The following is an 18,006-nucleotide window of genomic DNA, read 5'->3' on the forward strand; positions in this document are numbered from 1 at the left end:
GGAAAGGCGCGTGTGCCCACTGCTCCGAGGAGAGGGCCCTTCATCCCGTTCTTGGCAGTTAGTAGTTCCTGAAGGAAGCGACCTTTTTAAAGTTAGAACCCAGAGGTCGGTTCATCAGTTAGGAATTTTTTTTGGCTGCAGGGAATATCTAGCGTAAACAAATAGGGGAATATTTGCTTACAGAATAAGTCTGGTGGCAGGCACTTCCAGGTGTCCGTCAAAGGCTCAAGGGTAGCACCAGGGAACCAGGCCCCTGTGCCTCCCCTGTGCCTCCCCTCTGTCTCCCGGAAGGCCTCGTCACCTCATCGTCACATAGTTCCGTGGGAGGGTGTGGCAGCACCACACATCTCACCAATTGCCAAGTGGGAAGAATTAATCTGGGAGGCCAGATTTTCCCCCAAAGACCTCACTGGCCAGAAATGGTCACGTGGCAACATCTGACCATAAATTTGGGAAAACTGCAAAGGATAACAGGCAGGTCGTAGACCAGGACTTGTCCTTGTGGCTGGCATCTACTGTTTCCACATAAGATTTGTTGGCAAGGAAGGAAGACGGGGAGATTGACTGGTGGGGGAGACTTCAGTGTCTGGCACAGGTAGGGCAGGACTTGAGGGAGAGATGTTCCAGGCAGAGGGGACAGCGTGTGCGAAGACTCAGGCAAGGGCACAGCCCACTCACGAACTGAAAGTCCTTTGTCTTTCCCTGGAGCCGAGAAGCAGGTTGAGAGGAGACCAGGTGAATCAGGTCATGTTTAGGAATTTGGGTTTCAGCATGACATCCTATTTTCCCAGAAGAATCAAAGCCTTCCCATTTCCTTCCGGGCACATTTGAGCCGCAGACCCACTCAGAAGATTAGCAGTGGTTTCCAGCCCATTTTCGACCCTGATCAGAGCAATACTTTTAGCGACCACTGGGGCCAGGGAGAAGGGGGCTCACTGGGCTTGGAATTGAGGGAGCATTAGTCAACATGCTTCCAGGGCGGCAGCTTCTCCAGCTCCTTTGTCTGTGAATAGGTCAAGGGGCTCCCTGGGCAGGAAAGGCTTGCTGGAGGGGTGCCAGGGCCCAGAGCCTCTTCACTCCTCTTCCTGTGGTTTGTTGTGAATAATGCAGCAGATCGCCAGCACCCCCACCCCCTCTTCCCCTTGGGCACCCAGCTGCTTCCTGTGAGGCTACTGCAGGCAGAGGAGAAATGAAAGGAGTCAGACAGGTAGGGTTAGAATCCTGGCATTTGGGCCAGAGACTTCAGTGCTGGAGCTTCTGCCTTCTTATATGTAAAGTGGGAGTTCACCACCTAAAGCATCAGTCATGGCCTTGGGCAACCCAGTCACCTGAACCTCTCCACCCGCAACCTCCCACCCTCTGGGCTGTGGTCTCTCAGGAGCTGGCTGGGGCTCCACCTCCGGCCCCGCTGGTTTCCTTGAAGCCCCAGTGGAAGTGGAGTAAGTGCGCTGGAGACTGCAGGTGAGTCTGGGCCTGCCGGTGAGGGTGGAACCTCGATGAAGCAGGATTTACCTCTCTCCATTTCCTCTCCCCATCCTCTACCCGCCACAGTCATCCTAGCCCACCTGGTTCGTCTGCCCCCTTGCTGGAGGTTATCAAGTGCTTCTCACCACCAGAGCTGGGGGATGGGGATGTCTGATCCTGGGTATTGCGGAATGGGTGCAGAAGGGCCTCGGAGTCATCCTACTGAGGATCTGCTCTGCCACTTATCACCTTTGTGATCCTGGCAAGTCATTTCCCCTCTCTGGACTTCAGCTTCCTCCTCTGGTAAACCAAGGGCGAACTACCTGTTCCACGAATTCTAATGATATTCTGTTGATTGTGAAAAGAACAAACCTTGCAGATGGAGGCAACAGGCCTGCATTTGAGGTCAGACAGACTGAAGTCTTGAAACTTCTGAGCCTCAGCTTCCTCATTTCTTCACTATTTTTGTCCTGTGTGTAAAGGAGCCCAGAAAACCAGCTGGGTGCACAGTGAGTACTCCTGCCCCTCTCTTCCAGCATGGTGGTCCCAGCTCTAAAGAACTGGGTGAAAGAGCAGAGGACTGAGGACACCTGGGAAATGTTAAAAAGACATTCTCTGCTGTTCTGAAGATTCAGATTCAGGTTGGGGGTGGGGAGACAGCTGGAACTTCGACAACCTCCCAGGTTAACTCAGCCTGTGCTGGAACATCAGGTGGGGAGAGCCAGTCCTCCATGAGGTAGGGGATGGGTAGAGCTCGGGGTTTTGTCAGAGATGCCTATATCTTCACCACACCTTGTGGCTCAGTGTGCAGCCCTTATTTGAGGCGAGGGTGTAGGTAAGCATAGCTGGAAAGAGCCCTTAGGTAACTAAACCCTCCTTCCCCAGTGCTTGCTTTCCTCTGGGGTCCCTCCAAGCCTGCTCTGCGGCTACTGCCTTGGTGCTTGTTAAAAATTCATTTACTGGTAGCCCCTGCACCAGCACTGCTGGATCAGAATCTCTCGAAATGGAATATGAGAAATTGCCTTTTTTCAACTTTCATTTTTAACAAATTCTCCAGCTGATGTGGAGAAAGGATTTGATCCCCCAATTCTGGGACACAAGGCAGGAACTTGGGCAAATCAAGTCATTTCATTTCCTGAGTTTCTATTTTGTACCAGGCATCTCACTAGGTATAATAGAGAGTAGGTGTTAGTGGTGCTGACCCAGGAACCTCAGGCTCAGAGGTGCGCAGTGGAGGGCTCAAGCTGAAGACTAGAGGCAGCAGTCAGATCCTGGTCAGGTGGATTCTTAGAGTTGCTATTTGACAATGTCCGCTTAGGTCATTTTCCCGGTTTGCCTAATACCTGTGCTTCCTGCTCAGCCCAATCGCGTGTTGGGGGGCGGGGCATAAGCAGGTGGTGGAGGTGGAGATAAGGAGTAACTTTCAGCTCAGAACACCCAAAGTTGGAGCTCCGGGTATAGTCCTAGGCTTTGGACAGAACTATTGCCCTTTGGCTTGGTCAGACAGTGGGCCTCCTCAGAGCAAGGATTGGTCTTCTCCCTCCGACTGGGGTTTCAGGGGAGGGGTGGTTGCGTTTCCCCATTGGACAGGGGTAGCTTCAGAAGGCAGGTCTTCTGTTCCCCAGCAGATTGGGCATCTCTGAAGGCAGGGCTGTCTCTTCCCTTGGTTGGAGGCACCAGTGGGTAGGTTATGTCACTGTGTCACACCCATTGGATGGTGATCGCTTGTGGGCAAGATTGGCTGTGTGCCCCCTCATTTAGGGGTATCTTCTGAAAGCAGTTTTGGGTCTTTTTCCATCAACTTGGGGCTCACTGTAGATGTCACTGTATCCATTGAAGCTTGGGCTCTGGGGACTAGGCTGGGAGCTTTCCTAGGTCAAAGCCCACCTCCCCCTCCAACAAGGGACCCAGTTTCTCCCTCCTCTGCCAGCTCAGGCCTGGCTCTTCCTCCTAGAGAGGACACTCTCATTAGAAGGGCCAGTCCTGTGTTGGCTGAGCTGACATGTGGAGAGAGAGAGAGAGAGACTCCCTGGCTAGAGGTGAATATTCCCGATGACCTTGCGTTGGGGCCCCACCCAGGCGGCTGGCTTCTTGGACTTGTGCCGTGATCATCCAGCACAGCCAGCAGGCAGGCCTCCCCTAATTCTTTATCTTGCCGCTGCTGAACATGGATTGGGACAGAGAGGAAAGTGAGTCACACACATAGGCCTCGGCCTGCCTTCTGCCTCCTCCTCGTTCCCTGCCCAGCTTCCTGAGTTCCTTCGGAAGTCTTCCAGGAAACCTGCTCTCAGGGGTCCCCACAGCCCCCCAGCTTTTTTGTCACGTCTTAGACTACTCTCACTGCTGATTCTCAGGTAAGAGGCTGGTGGCTTGGATGAGAGGGTTGTGTGTGGCTGTTCTGTCTAGCTGCCTCTCAGAATTCTTGAGGTTAGTCAGGCTCTAGAGGGGACTGCAGCTGGGTTAGATCTGACTTCTCTGCCATCAGCAGCCACTCAGGGACACACAGTCCCCCTTCATCACTCACAGACACAGCAGCTATTCCATTCCTCAGAGACATTTAGCGTACACAACCCCAACAGACACAGCATGCCTTCACATCACACAAAGCACAGCCTCCTTACCCACATACACAATTCATGGCCCTCCACAGACACGCAACACACAACAGACTCTTTGGCATCCAGTGATATAACCCATGACCCTTCACTGCACATAATATACAGCTGTCACGACTGACACAGTCCCCTCATGTGATGCCTATCACACACCACAGGACGAAACATACATCCTCACAGACACACAACCTGGGCAATAGTACCGATAGACACCGGGAGCCACAGAAGACCCTTCACTCACTGCAGACAAACCTACTCCGCATAGACACACACACACACACACACACACACACACACACATTCGTGCAACCATCTGTACATATCCCAGAAACTCCCCTCACCCCCAAACAGGTCCCCAATGTCCTGGGGAGCTATTTCTTAGCTGGGGCAAAGCTGGGTCCAGTTATCTACACCTGTCCCCAATTCTCACCCCTCTTCTGCACCCCAGCCCTGCTTGTCCATCGCAGGGCACCCAGGAGCAGAGCCAGGGGTCCTGGCCACACCCTGGAGCGTGGTAGGAGGGGCTCCATGCCGCTTCCTATGCCCTGGGACCGAGCACAAGCTGTTAATATAAAAAGCTCGCTAGCATTCATCACATGCCTACTGCGGGTCAGATATCAATCATGCTCAATGCTTTTGCATGTATTGTCTGATTTGATTATACAGTACCTTTGTGAAGTAGATACTCGGCCTCATTTTATAGCTGTGTTTCCGTATAGGCTCAGGGGTTAAGAAATCTGCCCAATACGCCATGGCTAGAAAGAAGCAATGGGATTTAGACATAGATAAGTCTGACACCAGAGGTCACCTCTTTAATTTATTATTATTATTATTATTATTTAGTCTTTAGAGGTAACACATGCGTGAAATTTAAAGTCCAGTAGATCTAAAGGAATACATAGTGAAAAGATGCCCTCTGATCCTTGTTCTCCAGCCACCCAATTTCACTATCTGGGGGACACCTGAGTTGTGCCTCTTAGAGACCTCTTTTTTTTTTCATATCTTTTCTAATTAATTAATTAATTTTTTAGAGGACAGGGAGTGAGAATGAGAGGGAGAGAAACATCGACTGGTTGCCTCTTGCACAGCCCCCAGCCAGGGACCTGGCCCACCACCCAACCCAGGCATGTGCTCTGACCTGGAATCGAACTGGTGACCTTTTGGTTTGCAGGCTGATGCTCAATCCACTGAGCCACACAAGCCAGGGTGAGACCTCTTTGTTTTTTTAACTGTTATAGGGTGTTCTAGTGGTAATGGCTCCAAGAACAGTGTCCAGACTCGGGGGTTCTCCCATCCCTCGCACTGCCCAGGCACCCAGGCAGCTGCCCTTGTTTGCTCCGAGGGCTCCTTCCATCCCAAACCCTCTTCTGTCCTGAGTCCTCGGGGAGCCCCCTGCCTTTGAGCTCCTGGGCCTGGAGGCCTGGATCTTCTCCCTGTTGTCTCACCCCTGTGGGCTTTGGCCATACCCCTCAGGCTACCTTTTATGTGACCCCCTCTTATAAGCTGGGGCTTGTCCCCTGAGCAGTGTTCACTTTGTCATAGAAAATGTGCCCAGGCTGGAAGGGGAGAGCAGGGAAGACTCAGCCCTGGCCAAAGGCAGGAAAGAATGGGGGAGAAGAAGAAGAAAAGGAGAGAAGAAAAGGAGAGGACTAGCTGCCAGACACTGTCCTTGACAGACCTAAGCCCACTGTGAGGTGAGGCTGCCACCCCCACTTACCAGATGAATGACCCTCTGAGGCTCTGGCGGTCCAGTTGTTAAGTGTCAGAGAGTTGGGATTTAAACCCCCCAAATCTGAGGGAGATTGAGTAAGTGAGAGAGAGAAAGCGAGAGTGAGAGAGGGTCTGAGAAAGAAACAGGTTAGAACGGTGAGAACAAAGAGAGGATTCGAGGCTGTCAAGCATCTGGGCTGGCTGTCCAAGAAAGGGGTCTCAGGTGTTGTAGGAATGCCCCTCGTCTCTAGTGACTCTGAATTCCTGTTCGTTTGTACCGTTTGTGGTTATATTGTCCTGTCTTAAGTACTGTAATTTATAAAAGCTTGGTATATGATGTGGCATGTTCTTTTGACTTCTCACTCTCCAAACTGTTTTGGCTAATTACAGACTCATGTTTACACACACGTGTGCACACACCAACACACACATAAAACAAATGCTGTGTGCCCACTGCCAAGTTAAGTAGAATATTAGACGTATGATAGAAGCCTCCTTGGACCTCGCTAACCCTGCCTCTTCTCTCTCTCCTCAGAGGTAGCTACATCCTGAACTGATTTTTATATATTGATGCATATGCACTGTGTCCATGACAGTAATAATGTTGTAAAGTTTTAAGAATAGTATCATACTCCATTTGTCCTTCTGCAACTTGCATTTTTAGTCTAGCATTGTGTTTATTGTCTATGGTATGTGTAGTTCTGTTCATTTTAACATATTTACAGAATTATACTGTAGACACATACAAATATATATTAATATTGCAACTGTACCTAGGAAGGATGTGTATATTTTCAACTTCTTTTGAAATTAATTTCCAAAATGATGGTGCCATTTGTAATCTCGTCTTAGCAGTATCCTGAGAGTTTCTATTGCTCGACATCCTCTGCAGTTCATGGAATTGGCAGACTTGAATTTTTCCAATCTAGTGGCTGCTTGTTTTAATATGAACTGCTGATTTCCTGAAACGTTGATTATATTTTTATCTTTCTCAGCCTTAAGGCGTTTTCCTCCTGTAAATTGTCTGCTCCTTTTTTGACCCATTTTTTAAAAAATTGGGCTTGTCGTTAGGTTATTAATTTGTAGGAATTTACATCACATTATGTCTGAAAATTCTTTGATACATGTCTTGCAAATATCTCCTGGTCTGTGACTTGCCTCTTGACTATTTTTGTAGTATCTTTTGAAATACACAGTTTTAAACTTTAGGTGGTCAGATTTATACAACTTCTCTTTGTTGTTTGTAATTTCTGTGTCTTAACAAAAATTTTTCTACCCTTAGATCATAAACATATTCACCCTTATTTTCTCCCAAAACTTTACATTTTGCTTTTCATGGTTAGGTCTCAATGCCAGTTGGAATATAATTCTGAATATGGTGTGAGGATGGGATCTACGTTTATTAATATTTTTCCCTAGTAGATAGTCAGTGAGTTGCGCCAATCTCTACTCTTCTCCTATTGGTCTGTAATGACAGCTCTGCCCCAGGCACCAAGTTTTCGTATGTGTGCCCTTTATTTCTGGGGCCTCTGTTCAGTTTCTTTGGGCTGTTTGTCATTCTTTTGTTAATATTGCCCTGTCTTAACACTGCCACTTTATAATAAGACTTGATATATGATAGAGAAAATCCTGTGGTGTGCCCCGATTGTTCATATATCCTGTTGTTTTGAAAATGTCCTGGCTAGTTTTGGATCTTTGACTTTTCATTTGGAATTTTACGATAAGCTTACTAAATTTCCTTGAATAACCTATTGGGTTTTTTTTCAAGTGCTCTATTTATGTAATTTTTATTCCCCCAGCTTTATTTACATCTGTTGGGGTTTAGATTGGACTGGCACTGAACTCAGATTAAATTGGGAGGAACTTACAGTTTTATGATATTGATGGTCTCATGCATAAATGTATTACATTATCTATTCATGTAGTTCTTCTTTAATTATTTTTCAACAATTTTTACAATTTACTGAATCAAGAGGAAATTGCACATCTTGGCTTCCAAAAAATTATTTACCCAGATAACTTCCTTGCTATTATAAATTGTGTCTTCTTAAAAATGACATTTTCTGTTTATTGGTTATGTGTAGGAACATCATTGATTTTTATATGTTGACTTATTTGTTTATTTAGCTTATAAGCAAATGTTTATTTCTCACAGTTTTGGAGACTGGAAGTGATTTTATATCTAGAAATCTTGTTGACATCTTTATTAGTTCTAATAATTTGTCCATGAAATTGCTTTAAGCTTTCAAACCTGAACAATTTATTGCCTGTAAAAATGACAGTTTTGCTGGTGTTTTCCAATCTGCATTACTCTGTTTGTTTTCATATTCTTCACAACAGAGTGAGGTACTTATGATTATTCCTAGTTTACAGATTAAAAAACCAAGGCTCAGAGGAGTAAACTGCCTTTTTCCAAGTTCGCACAGAGAGTTGGTGGTGGCTGGATTTGAATTCAAGTCTCCGATACGAAAGCCCATGCTCTTTTCCTATGGCATTCTTCCTCCCACCTTATCTTCCAACTGCCAATGCGGAAAGGGTCGCTCACAGAAATGGTGTCCACACCACTCTGCATGAAGGACAGATGGAAAGGGCAGAAAGACGTTAGCAAAGCCTAGATAACAGTTGTGCAAGGGTGGTCTGGGGTCTAGGGTGTTGGAGTCCGAATTCCAGTTCTGCCACCTACCAGCTGTGTTACCTTGGATGGTTCATCTCCTCTCCTCCAGCTTCATCCATTCATTCAATACCTTCTATGGAGGAGCACCTGCCATGTGCAGGCAGTGTTCCAGAGCAGATAATGGAATGCAGTGATAAGCAAACAATCCCCGCTCTCAAGGACCTTAACAATTTAGTTGGAGAGACAGATAATGGACAAAGCAAAGCAGCAAGATATATGGTACGTTAGATGTGATAAATGCTGTGGAGAAAAATAAAGCAGTGTAAGGGCCTAGGGCATGTCGGAGAAGGGGTTATTAAGAAAGTCCTCACTGAGAAGGTGACATTTGAGTTAAGACCTGGAAAAGCTTGAGACAGGAACGCGCCTGGTATGTCGAAGAAAACAAGAAGCCAATGCGAGCAGAGTGCCGGGAGCTTTATGCAGGAGGTGAGGTCAGATTTTATGGGAATTCTGAAGGACTTGGGATTTTTTGCTAAGCGCGATGGAAGCCACTAAAGAGTTTTGAGGGGAAGAATGATGAGATTTGATGTTTAAGAGGCTCAATTCACTGCTGTGCTGAGAACAGACAGAGAGTGTACGAGGGTGGAAGCGAAGAGAACAGTAAGGGCCACACATCCAGGTGACAGATGATGGTGGCTAGAACCAGGGCCACAGCAGTGGAGATTGTGAAAGTCTCTGACTCTCTCTCTCTCTCACCATTTGAAGTTGAAAGCAAAAATACAAATTTAGCTTAAAATTTAAAATAAGGTCCTGGCTGGGTGGCTCAGTTGCTTGGAGCATCAGCCGGTGCACCAAAAACATTGCAGGTATGATACCCTCTCAGTGCACATAATACCTGGGGTGCGGATTCAATCCCTGGTGGGGACTTGTATGGAAGGCAACCAATGTTTCTCTCTCACATCGATGTTTCTCTCTCTCTCTCTCTAAAGACAATTAAAAAAGAAACATTCACCCTGGCTGGTGTGGCTCAGTGGATTGAGTGCCGGCCTATGAACCAAAGGGTCGCTAGTTCAATTCCCAGTCAGGCACACGCCTGGTTTAGGGTCCAGATCCCCAGTAGGAGGCACACAAGAGGCAACCACACATTGATGTTTCTCCCCCTCTCTCCCTCTTTTCCTCTCTCTCTAAAAATGAAATAAAACCTTAAAACAGAACATATTCTTTTTAAATTTTTATTGGAAAGCCTTTTCCCCCCACTCTCAAATTTCATGAAACCAATTGGTTTAGCCGTTTGTGCACATCTTTGATGTCAGCATCTTCATTGGTATGGCTCTTTTTTTTTTTTATCTTTAGCAGAGTTTTCCAGGTTACATCATCTTGGTTTCCTTGCACATTGTGTGAGATACAGCACCTAACATTATAGATGCTGTTACATAATAAAGGCTGTCCCAGGAAAATGGCGTCCTAAGACAGAATTATCCATTGTAGAACATTAGGACAGTCTCCTTTCTCATTGTTGTTCTGATCTCTGAAATTTAAACAAGAGCTAAATTACTTTAAAAACCAAACAACAAAAACTTTTCTTATTATAAACAAACACAGACGTGTTTTCAAAAACACAGACGAGAGTGCACTTAATGGTATAATGAATCCATCAGTTTCAACAATTATCAGCCCATTTTCTAGAATTGAGGCCTGCCCCATGTTATTCTGAAGCAAAATCCCAAACATATAATTTTATCTGCAAATATTTTGTATGTATTTCAAAAAAATTAAAGAAATTTTTTAACTCAACTGTGAAACAATTAACATTAATTTCTTAATATAACTGAATATCCAATGTGTTCAAGTTTCTAATTAGCTCATAAATTTCTCCTTCCTCTGTCCCTCCCTCCCACTCTCCCTCCCTCTATCCATTTCTTTCTTCCTTCCTGTTTGTTTGAATCAAGATCCAAAAAGGTTCACTGGTAGCAATGTGTTGCTATGTCCCCTATTTCATCTTTAGATCTTTATCTTAAGATCTTCATCTTATAGATCATTTGATCTATAGGTTCTCCTGTCATCTATTTTTATCCCTTATCCCTTACTTGTTTGTTCTGCGCATTTACTATGTACCGAGTTTGCTGAGTGTACCCTCTGATCTGTTTGTTCCTCTTTTATTTTTCTGTAAACTGGGGGTTGAACTTGCTGATTCTGTTTTTCTTTCCTTGGCAGGACTATTTCATAGGCAGTCTTGTGAACTGGACACGCACAAACACAACTTTATCAAAAAACTTTTCAAACACACACATAAAGAGAGGGAAGAGTATAATACATCCCTATATGCCTGTATTAGCTTCCTATAGCTACTGTAAAAAATTACTGCAAATTTTTTTTTAAATTTTTTATTGATTATGCTGTTACAGTTGTTCTATTCCCCCCTTCATTCCCCTCCACCCTACCCCCCCATCCCCACCATTACCCCCCCTTTAGTTTATGACCATGTGTCTCAATTCCTTTAGATTTTATATTTCCCATGCTATTCTTGCCCCCCCATCTATTTTCTATCTACTGTCTATGCTACTTATTTTCTGTACCTTCTCCCCCCTTCTCCTCCTCCCACTCCCCTGTTGCTAACCCTCCTTGAGATCTTCATTTCTATGTTTCCACTCCTGATCTAGCTGTCCTTTTAGTTTGCTTTTGTTTTAGGTGTGGTTGTTAATAACTGTGAGTTTGTTGTCCTTTCACTGTTCATGTTTCTTTAACTTCTTTTTCTTAGATAAGTCCCTTTAACATTTCACCAAGGGCTTGGTGATGATGAACTCCTTGAATCTGATCTTATCTGAGAAGCACTTTATCTGTCCTTCCATTCTAAATGAAAGTTTTGCTGGATAGAGCAATCTTGGTTGTAGGTCTTTGGATTTGATGAATTGGAATACCTCTTTCCAGCCCCTTCTTGCCTGTAAGGTCTCTTTTGAGAAATCAGCTGACAGTCTGATGGGGACTCCTTTGTAGGTGACTGTCCCCTTAGCTCTTGCTGCTTCTAGGATTCTCTCCTTCATTTTAATTTTGGCTAATGTAATTATGATGTGCCTTGGTGTGTTTCTTCTTGGGTCCAACTTCTTTGGGACTCTCTGAGCTTCCTGGATTTCTTGGAAGTCTATTTCCTTTGCCAGATTGGGGAACTTCTCCTTTATTATTTGTTCAAATAAGTTTTCCACTGGTGGCTGTGCCTTTCCCCCTTCTGGTACCCCTATAATTCGGATGTTGGAGCGTTTAAAGATGTCCGGAGGTTCCTAAGACTCTCCTCGTTTCTTTGAATTCTTGCTTCTTGACTCTTTTCTGTTTGGCCATTATTTGCTTTTTTCTGGTCCACTCCATTAATTTGAGTCCCAGTTTCCTTTTCATTGCTATTGGTTTCCTGTGCAATTCCATTCATTTCAATTAGTTTCACCTTCATATATTTGTCTAATTTGTCGGTATAATCGACCAGTTCTGTGAGGATCCTGATGACCAGTGTTTTAAACTGTGCATCTGAGAGTTTTGCTATTTCTTCATCGCTTAGATCTATGGGCTCTGGGGCTTTGAGATCTTCTTGCGACATTTTTGGTCTGTTCTGGCCCTTTAAGTGTGAGAAGTGGTGCCTTGGACTCTCAGGTCGCTGGGTTGTGACGCTGTATGTGGGGGCGTGGTCAGAGCGGGGAAATGGCGACCCCCTCTGCTGTTTCTCACAGCTGGGTGAGGATCAGCGCATTAGGTGGTTAACCCGGGCCGGGCCACTCAGAGTCGCTGGGTTATGACGCTGTATGTGGAGGTGGGGTCAGAGCGGGGAAATGGCGGCGCCCTCCACTGCCGCTTGCTGTGGGGACCCGCCGGGCCCCGGTCCAACCACCCACTCCCTCGCCTGTCCGCCCGCGCACAAATGCATGACCACAGTCAACACGCAGCACCGCTCCCCCCACTGTCTCCCCCGCTGTTGCTCGCCTGGTGGCTCGCTCGGTCGCTCACTAGGTCCAACCCTGTGCCTGGATTCCGTGAGTCTGGATTCCGCGCCTGAGTCCGGCTGACCGAGACCTCCTGTGCAATCCCGCTTCCCCAGCCGCTGGTTTCGCCCCTTACTGGTCAGGCTGAAGAATTTGTTGTTAACTGACTTCCGAAAAGTTCAATTTTCCGTGTTCTGGCTGTGTTTTCTGTTGCTAATATCTAGTTGTCTCTAAACTTGGTTGTGTGAGAAGGCACGGCACATCCACCTATGCCTCCATCTTGGCGGAAGTCCTCAAAATTACTGCAAATTTGGAGGCTTAAAACAACACGAGTTTATTCTCTCACAGCTCTGGAGGCCAGAAACCCAAAATCACAAGGTGCCATCTCTTTCCGGGACCCTAACTGGTACATATGTCTTTTCCTGACATATTTTATTTGATTCCATGTTGACCTAGTTGATTTGGTTGCTCCAGATTTCAAACAAGATCCACAGGTTGTATTTAATTTTTATGTGTCTTCAGTGTCTTTCGATCCAGAATAGTCTCCTCCCCATTTTGCCCCCGTGTGGTTGGCCTGTTGAAGGAACTGGATCAGCTGCCCCATAGAATGTCCTTTTCCCACATTCTGGGTTGGACCGCCTCTTCGCAAGGTTCTTTAACTTCTTCCTCTGTCCCCCTGTCCTCAGTTTTCTACAAACTGAAGGTTAGATCTAAAGGCTTGATTAGCTACGGAGTTGAAGATATTTTAAAGTAGAACTGACGGAGTTTGCTAACAATGGATGTGGGTACGAGAGAAAGGAGGGGTCAGCCTCGGCTTGCTCATTTGTTGATAATGATGATAATCTCCACCCACCTACCTGGTTTATTTCTAATCTGTAAGAGGTATTGCTGCGCATCCGCTGCACGGACATGTGTGAGAGACTATTGAAAACAGGCTGAACTCAGTCAGGTGTCTTTGAGATGGTGGCCACCTGGGGGCTGGCTGATCCTGGAGGTCCCCTCTTGGTTTGATGTCTCTCCTGGAGTATGGTGGCTGGAGGATGGCTGAGAAGGTGAAGCCAGTTTGGGGAAAGAAGTTCTGGGTTGGGGGGCAGAGTGAGGGCCTTGGATTTCAGGTGGATGCTTTGCATGAAGGTCGAACTTCATGGCCAGATCAGGCCGTCTTGTGTCTCAGGGCACTCAAGACCCAGAGGCCTCTAAGGGAGAGGAGGAGATGGCCAAACTGGGCCTTTTCAAAGTCCCTACCAGCAGGCCTAGGGAGATTTGAGGAGAGTGCAGGTGGTGGGGGTGTGAACTGAGGAAGGAAAGGACTCTGGGCAGGTGTGAGGGTGTGATGGACGTGGACCCCTGTGTGTGCATATGGGTGGAGGGAGGTAATAATGAGAGTCTTTGCATGGTACTATGTATTGGGGGTATGTGAGCATGCAAGGGTTATATGCACAAGTGGTTTGAGTGTGTCTGCCTGTGGGTGACAGGGACAGAGCTGGGGGGGAGGGAACAGGTCTTAGGGCTGAGGCACACGTGGACGTGTTTTGTCCTTTGAGATGTATTTTTGGCTTCGATAAGGGAACGCAGTAGGTTCCTGGTTAGCCAGAGGAGGCTTGCGCGGACACCCAGGGTGAATGGAGGCTGGGCCCCGTGCAGGGCGTCTGCAGCCTGCATTCCGCCGGTTCTGCTTTGCACCTGCTTTGCACCTGCCTTGCTGTGGGACACTGGCCTTGCCGAGACCTGCTTCCCTCTCTGTGTAGGAGGCCGCTGGAGCGACCGAGGGGCTGGCTTCCCTAGATAGTGTCCCTTACAGTGCCCCATCCCTGAGGATATGCAATCCATGCTGATTGAAAAATGAGTGGATAAATGGATTAAAAACCAAGGCAGGAATCTCCGGCCCATCCTTCACTTATGTGCGCACCAAGCCTCCGCCCAGCTGACTGTTCCACTCACACACGTGCACACACACACTCCCACTCCCAAACTCACCTCCCAGGGCTGGCACCTGCCCACCTCACTGGCCCACACCTGCTCACCCTCACTCGGCTCCCACTCGCTCCCACCAGCTCCCGCACAGGTTTTTGTGACACTCCTCTCCTCCCCCAGGTCTATAAGCTCTGTCAACAGGAGTTCTTCGGGCCCCTGCGTCTCGGTCACCAGGGATGCCCAGCCCAGTCGGTCCTGCCTCTGACACAGCGGCTCTTCTGAGTGACCTTTTCTCTTCCTTTTTGTGTTCGAGCCCTCTCACCCTTTCCTCCTCCTCTTTCTTTCTTGCATGTTTTTTTCTCTCACACTCATACACAGACACACAGACACGTGTGTGCACACACAGGCGTGCACTGTCTCTTATCTTTTCTTCTTTGCACTGCCTCGGTTTTTGCCCTCGTATCTCCTTGCCCCTCTCCTGCATTCTCTGTGAGTTTACATTTTTCTGCCTTCCTCCCTCCCTCTTTCACGTCATCCTGACGCCCTCTCACCCTGTTTTCTCCGTCTGACTCCTCTTCTTCCTCGCTGTCATGCCCTGTTTCTGTCTCTCTTGAGCACGCTCACTCATTTCTTGCTTTCTCTCTCTTGCATTTTCTCTCTCTCACCCCAGCTCCCCGGCCCGGTGGCTGCTGCCCCGACCCCATGCTGCCCCCTGCCCTGTGCAACACTTTCCACCAGTGTCCGGGGACTGGGTGACCCAACTTGGTGGTTCCAGTGGCGTCTGTCAGAGGGGCCTTAGGGTCACAGCGTTTCCTCCCAGGAGTGACGGGGCAGTGACATGCTGTTTCCTCACTTCTGCAATTTCCACAAAGCGCAGAGCCTGGGTCTGCACACAGAGAAGCTCAGATTCCCCCAGCTGTAGCCGCTGTTCCTCGTCCAGGTAAGGCGGGTCCCAGCCCTGGCTGGCAAGGGGGAGGCATATGAAAATGTCCTCAGGAGTCCAAGGTCATGTCCCTAGACTGCACCAAAGCAAATGGTGGTTCTGTTTTTAAGGAACTGTTTTGGCATCTTCCTCAGGCACAGAGTCTCATATTTACATAGAATTCCTCATGGGCAAACTTTCCTAGGGAATGCAGCTCCCCCCTCTGAGGCCAAGGCAGTGCTGAAGGGACCTCAGAGACCTCCTGGGAGGTGATGAGGGTGATGACAGCGGGGCCACCTCGATCTCAGGGAGCTAAGTGCCGGGCGCTTTACTACCTGTGTGACCGTGGCTAAGTTGCACCCCGCTCCCTGTGTCTCTGTTTCCTAAGTTGTCAAATGAGGATAAATCCATCTCCCCAGCAGGACTGTTGGGAGAGGTAGAGGATCTGGTATGGAGCTGGGGACTTAGGAACTCAGGAGACGCCAGGTCTCCTGGGGTAGGGATGATGGAGACCACCAGGTGATTGGTGCAGAGGGCCTGACCCACAACCAGTTTCCCCCTCAGGTGCCAAGTGGTAGGGACAGGGCACTGGCTGGCACCTGCCCTCCCTGCATCTTTCTCTGGCAGGAGGTGAACCAGGGCTGCTGCCCAGACACTCACTCCCCTGAGAAGAAGAAGGGAAACAACAGTCTCTCCCCAGGCGTTCGGGCGGCTCTAATTTAGCGCTGACTGAATATGTAGCTGTGTTCCAGGTGCTTGGAGTGTGTGTGTGTGTGTGTGTGTGTTTGGGGGGTGAGTGCTAGGGAAGAAAAATAAGCAAATGTCCCTGCCTTTAGGTCCTGAAAACACAGCCAAGGAAAGCCGTTCACTCTAGAGGTGAAGAAGTTGCCCTGGGCCTGAGCAGGCCACCAGGGTGTGGGTTTCAGCTCCTACTCATGAGCTGGGACCTTGGGCAATGCAGGAACCTCATTCACTTTTTTGCAGATTGGGGTTTAAAATGAGTAAACTCTTGTGGGCTTATGGGGAGGATGCAGTGAGAGGCTGGTTGGGAAGGTGCATTGTTAATCGTAGGATGCTGTACAAACTCGAACCCCAGGGTTACTACTGATACCGACCCTGTAATTCCTCCTATTAATAATGCCTTAAGGGTGAGGAGTTTGTTCTGTTCATTGTTTTATCCTCACCCTTAGCACAGAGTTTGGTGCCTCACTTAATCTTAGCATGTGAATTGAATAGATGAACGGTAAAGCAGGATGCTGAACTTGGAGGAGAATGGACAGTGAGCCAGGGGCCCATCCTCTGGTCCCAGGTCTGGTCCTGACACTGTTGTCACCTTGGGAAAGTCCTTTCTCTACTCAGCACAGATGGGGACTTCCGCCCAAAGAAGGTTTGGGCAAGGAATTGACAATCTATGGCATTAATGATGAAATGAGCCTTCAGCACTGAGTTTCTGCTCCTGATTCGTACCGGAGTGGGGTTGGGGTGTGATGAGAGGCTGGAGCCCCGTCTGTTTGTGCTTTCATAGGGAGACCTTTACAGAGAGACCTGCTCTGCTCCAGGCCCGTGAACAAGGCCTTGTTAAGAAGTCGGTGGTCCTCTTTATCAGCGCAGCCCTGACTTCCCCAGACTGGTCCCCCCTCCTTGTCCCAGTGGTGGGCCTCGAGAGCTGAGCTAGAGCCTAGGACCACACCCTGACTCTCCTGGGGGCGCGTGACTGAGGAGTGGAGCCAGTCCCCAGAACGACAAATGCTGGGTGCCCGGCGCAGCCACCTCTCTCAGCAGCCGCTGTTGGCTCCTTGGCAGCACGGTGGGAGGGGAAAGGAGCCTCTGGTTAACGCATGTGAGTCCGTGGAGGTGTGGGGTGCACTGGGGAGGTGCTCTGGCTACATCCACATGAGCCTGGGTCACGTTCAACCTGCAAGTGGGCCTGGCACAGCTCAGAGGTTCACAGATGCAGGGTCATCAACATAACAAGCTGAGAAGTTAATAGCAGTCTGTCTGCTCCTTTCTTCCCTTGTGTCTTCAGCCAAAGGGAATCCAGAACCAGGTTTTGTGTGTGTGTGTGTGTGTGTGTGTGTGTGTGTGTGTGTGTGTACACATGCATGCACCAGAGAGAGAGAGGGAGAAAGAGAGAGGAAGAATGGGCTGGGGAGGAGCACCACTCAGCGGCCCCTCCTCACCCCCTTAGTTCAACAGGAGGCAGCCACTCAGGGCCTGGGTTTGGATTTGAGCTTGGGCAGCTGACGGGAGAAGCAAGTCAGAGATTCATGCAGCTCTCTTTACAGTTTATAAAGTCCATTTCAGTTCACCAAGTGCTTTACAGTTTGCCAAAGCCTTTATCACTCCCCCAAATCTTACTTCCTTTTTGCAATACTTGGGGTGGGTGTGACACCCCATTTTGCAGATAATGATCCCAAGGCTCAGAGCCTGAGCAGAGACTCACTCGGATGGCGAGTGGCTGGCACTGCTGACGCCACAGCCCAGGCCCCCAGGGCCCAGTTCCTGCCATTTCTCCTCAGCCACCCCTGGTGGCTGTTTCCAAAGGAGGAGATGAGGCTGGTTTGGTGCATGGCTGGTTCATTTGCTTATTTATTCTCTTATTCATTCAACAAACATTTTTTGAGGTGGGGAAAAGGGGAGAGCAACTCCCAGCTATTGAACAACAACCATGCACACAAATTGCTTCATTTCCTCTTACAACTACCTGGTGAAGAAGCTTTTATATTCACCACTTTGCAAATTAAGAAAGAGAGGCTTTGAGAGCCAAACATCAGCTGGGAAAGAGCAGAGCCGGGTGCAGATCTG

The 18,006-nt window shown here is 48.2% G+C and overlaps 1 protein-coding gene across 5 annotated transcripts in view; it reads left to right on the plus strand.

Annotated features, from left to right (window-relative positions):
* Positions 1-1,193: 1,193 nt before the first annotated feature.
* The window catches only part of PTAFR (platelet activating factor receptor), a 39,256-nt gene continuing 22,443 nt past the window's right edge, over positions 1,194-18,006 (plus strand). The window contains exon 1 of one of the 5 annotated variants that reach the window (XM_037149517.2): positions 1,194-1,461. The gene's annotated coding sequence lies outside the window, so the exon portion shown is untranslated. Of the gene's footprint in view, positions 1,462-1,688; positions 1,974-1,998; positions 2,176-3,490; positions 3,819-14,758; positions 15,220-18,006 lie in introns of those variants that run through there. The other 4 variants (XM_037149518.2, XM_037149520.2, XM_037149519.2 and 1 more) reach the window with 4 other exon arrangements.

Source organism: Artibeus jamaicensis, unplaced genomic scaffold (assembly GCF_021234435.1).
Source record: "Artibeus jamaicensis isolate MK-2021 breed Jamaican fruit bat unplaced genomic scaffold, CSHL_Jam_final scaffold_847, whole genome shotgun sequence".
Lineage (NCBI taxonomy): Eukaryota > Metazoa > Chordata > Mammalia > Chiroptera > Phyllostomidae > Artibeus > Artibeus jamaicensis.